Source organism: Empidonax traillii, unplaced genomic scaffold (assembly GCF_003031625.1).
Source record: "Empidonax traillii isolate 1590-97213 ecotype Southwest subspecies unplaced genomic scaffold, ASM303162v1 scaffold204:size1584377, whole genome shotgun sequence".
NCBI classification, from domain to species: Eukaryota; Metazoa; Chordata; class Aves; order Passeriformes; family Tyrannidae; genus Empidonax; species Empidonax traillii.
The window spans coordinates 502246-506064 of NW_020955397.1; the positions used below are offsets into that span (position 1 = coordinate 502246).

General features: G+C 53.4%; 1 long non-coding RNA gene across 1 annotated transcript; it reads left to right on the forward strand.

The window, feature by feature from the left end:
- Nucleotides 1-458: 458 nt before the first annotated feature.
- On the forward strand, nt 459-1650 carry LOC114059086. The gene is made up of 3 exons (XR_003571586.1): nt 459-705; nt 1227-1295; nt 1522-1650. It is a non-coding gene; the product is annotated as an uncharacterized LOC114059086 (long non-coding RNA).
- The last annotated feature ends 2169 nt before the right edge of the window (nt 1651-3819 follow it).

The following is a 3819-nucleotide window of genomic DNA, read 5'->3' on the forward strand; positions in this document are numbered from 1 at the left end:
GAGACTCGGTCCCCTGGGGATTTGTAGAGCAGCTCTCCTCTTTCTGCCTGTTTTCCACTTTACTGGGTGATCCACTCTGCCAACATCCCTTTTTTCCCCTAACCTTGCAGCCAGCTTGGAGGCAGCCATGTCTACCCAACATTCCAGCCCCAGGGCAATGCTGACAACCTGCTGCTGACCATAATTCACAGGGGGCTCAAAAAGCCCTCCAGAATGTGGATTGCCCTTCTCTAGGACAGGAAGATGTCACAGAGCTCTCTCAGACTCATTTCCACCCTGGAGAAAGGGATGTGCAGCAGCTTTGGGTTGGGGCTGTGGGGAGCAGGCCTGGCCACAAAGCCCTCCTGCCTCCGAGAAATCCTGAAAGCCCAGAGCCACCTCTTGGGTTCGTGTTCCTGAAACACCCGAATTTTAATTGCACTTGTGGACCACCAGCCTGCCTCCAGAGGGAGCAGGCAGGACCCACTGGTGGTGTGCAGCTCAGAGCTGCTGTATTTTATCAGCATCACTCCCAGAGCACTCTCCTGGTGGCATTTGGTGCCGGAGCCGAGCGCTGCCCAGCAGTAATTAATGGGGCCCTTTCCTACCCCTGAGCTCCACATTAGTGGACTATCAATTATTGAAGGCGGGTTGTACATTTCTGAGCTGGTGAATAACCGAGGGGGACTGCTGAGAGTCCAGAAGTGGCTGTCATCTTCTCATTAGGTATTTATTAAAAGTAATTTAGTGCCTGTGCCTGCGTGTTAATGGAATCGCAGCGACGCTGATGGGACGGAGCTACCCCCGGTGTGAGGGCAGGATCAGCCCCCCCAGGAGGCTGTGGGGACAAGCACTGGCCTCCCCTCCATCCTGCATCCCTCACTGCTCTGGGATAACAGAAGGCTGCCCAGACCTGCCCGTGGAACTCTCAGAGAGCTCCTTGTGAAGGTTGGGAGGGGGCAGGAGGCACAGCCTGGTGGGAGGCACCCAGGAAGATCTCCAAACTGCTCAGCTGTGCCCCACTGCCCTGTGTGGGACACCCCAAAGCTGTCCCCAGTCATCAGGGCTCCCTCAGAGCCCACCAGCAATTCAGCCTGTCAGTCTAAACCCTTGGGCAAATTACTCACCCGGAGAGAACCACTATTATTCCTGCTGCTCTCACTTCCCATCTCCCCATCTTCCCTTGCCGGCGCATTATTCCTTGTTACACTGCTCTGAATAATTCCTCTCTCTTTTGATCACTGCAGATCCCTGAGGAGAGTTGTGAGGAGACCAACCACCGAGGGCAAACTTACCCTAAACATTCTGAGCTGTGGGTGAGTGTGGGCTGAGCTGCAGCTGGGCTGGGAGGGGGCTGCAGGGTGGGCAGAGCTGCCGAGCCTGCAAGGCTTAGGGAACCCTTGCAAGGATGCTCTTCCAACTCATCTTAGGCCAGGCTCTGAGCAACCTGGTCTAGTGGAAGGTGTTCCTGCCCATGGCAGGGGGGGGGAATGAGGTGATCTACAAGGTCCCTTCTAGCCCAAATCATTCTGTGGTTCTCAGGCTTTGAGCAGAGTCTCAGGTCCCACCAGCACCACAACCTCCAAACCCCCAGGGATAAAACATGCTTTGGGAAACTTGTAATCCCTCCATCCTCCTGCCACGAAGCCCTGGAGCTAAGAGGGTTTTGAAGCTGAGAGCAAGGCTTCATCAATCCAGAAACCTGCCAGTACCCAGAGGGGTCTCCAAGGAGAGGTTTGCTGTGCTTGCTGCTCCACGGAAAGATGTGCAGCGACACAGAGGAAAGCTGGGAGCCACACAGGGCAGAGTCATCATCCTGCCGGGATTCTGGAGCCCCGGGAGCTCACCTTGCACTTGGAGCACAGAAATGTTTTGTCTGCATTGTGCTCTCCCCACGGATCTTCCTTCCACTCAGCCTTGACATCTGTTTACTGAGCTGATTAAATCACCCCAGCACAGAACCTGCGTCTGCAGGAACGTGTTCGGGCTTGAGCAGGGCAGGGAATGAAAACAAAAGGAAATTGATCTTTTATCACTACATTTTTTTTTTAGTGGGAGACGCTGGGGTTTCTAACAAAAAAAACCCTCCAAATTAGTCTTTTTTTCTTTTTTTCTTTCTTTCTTCAAGAAGAAGCTGCTTTTCTGATTCTTCCAGCTGTGGAAATCAATTGCCAAATGGGATGTTTGTGGATGCTTGAGCAAGACCTGACAAATTCCTTGAAAACAAACAAGCAAACAAGCGGTGGTTGTGTGTTTGGGTTTTTTGTTTGTTTGTTTGTGTGCGTGTGTACAGGAACACATCTCAGGGCTGGAGGATGTTTGGGAGAGGCTTTACTCCTCCTGCAGCCTTTCTCTCTCCCCGCTGCCCGGCGGGGTTTGATCACAGCTGGGAGCCTGTAAGCTGCCTGTAATCTAGTAATATTCATAAATGACTGGGCATGTTCCAGCGCCTTCGTCCAATCCCTTTTCATCCCGGGCCTTAGGCATTAGCAGTGGAGCTGTAAATCATCTCTGGCTCTGTCCCCAGTGGGCTGGTCCCCGCTTGGGCCACGGGGGCAGCTGGGGGGCAGGTGGTGGTACCCAACAGGCAGATCCTGCCTGGGTGTGCTGGGCCCTCATCCCGCTCCTTGCAGCCAGGGCCACAGGGCTTTTAACTCCCCCTGTACCCAGGCCAGGAACAAGCAGATGGGGCCTGTCCACACGGCTCTTTTGGAGGGTTTGCAAGGCCAAACCGCTCATGGGCAGGAGGCTGGAGCGAGGCTGGTGGGACCCAGCTGTGTGTTCTCTCCAGCCCAGCGCTCAGTACCAGCCAAACCCCTTCTACTCCAAGGCAGAAGCAAATGTTCCCCCCTCCGTGGAGCTGTGCCATGGCATCCTGAACATCCTCCATGGCCCCACCCTGGCAAACCTAAAGGGGACAACAACTCTTGTGGTTGCAGATATTCCCAAATATTGTCCCCAGGGCAGCGAACCCTGGCTTTGTGCTGGGCTGGGAGCCTGGATGGTGCTTCCCTGAGGCATCCCCAGGAAGCTCTGCTCCCATCAAAGACGCAGCAGTGCTGTAATTGCAAATCATTTTTGTAATGCTCTCACTGTAAACGCTACTTAGGATGTCATCAGTGATTGATATATTTGCTAATTGAGACTTCCACTTGGGCTGATAGCCACGGTGCTTTGTTCCTTTTATTATTTTCTGTTATTTTTATGACTGACATACTTGCAGCGGCACTGCTTTAATCTTCATTAAGCAAACTCCCTTGGGAGATGTGGTGGCAGCATGGCAAGGGCTGCTGGGGCAGGGTGGGGTGATGCCAGAGCCTCTGCCTTCCACGAAAACACTGGGAGATAGTTTGGCTTAGTGGAGCAGATGGGAAGGGGCTGCTCTTGCCTTTTCTGCAGGGAACATTGAGAAGAAGGTAAGGTCCAGCCCCAGCCTCAGTTTCCCTCCTGGTAAAAGGCAGCTCGACTATTTAATGCAAAGAGGGAGGGGGAGATAAATATTTAATCATTTTTACACGGGGGGAGTTGTCTGATCAAACATCTCGTGAAATAAATAACCACTTCACTAATGCCCAGGTGGAACAACACCTTCTCCCTGAAGCTGCTGCCTCCATCAGGTCTCACCACTCATTGCATAAATCAGCTCACAGCTGGAAACCACCAATTTGGCTTCTAGATTCCCAGGAGGGGGGCTGTGTGGTGCCACGTCCCAGCACCCAGACCTGCCCAGCACCCTGCAGTGGTGCCTCCTCACCTGCTGGGCAGCAAATCCAGCTCATTTTGGGGCTGTGCTTTGCCTTTTCCAACACCTTTATTCAAAAACGTGCACCCGTGCCAGGA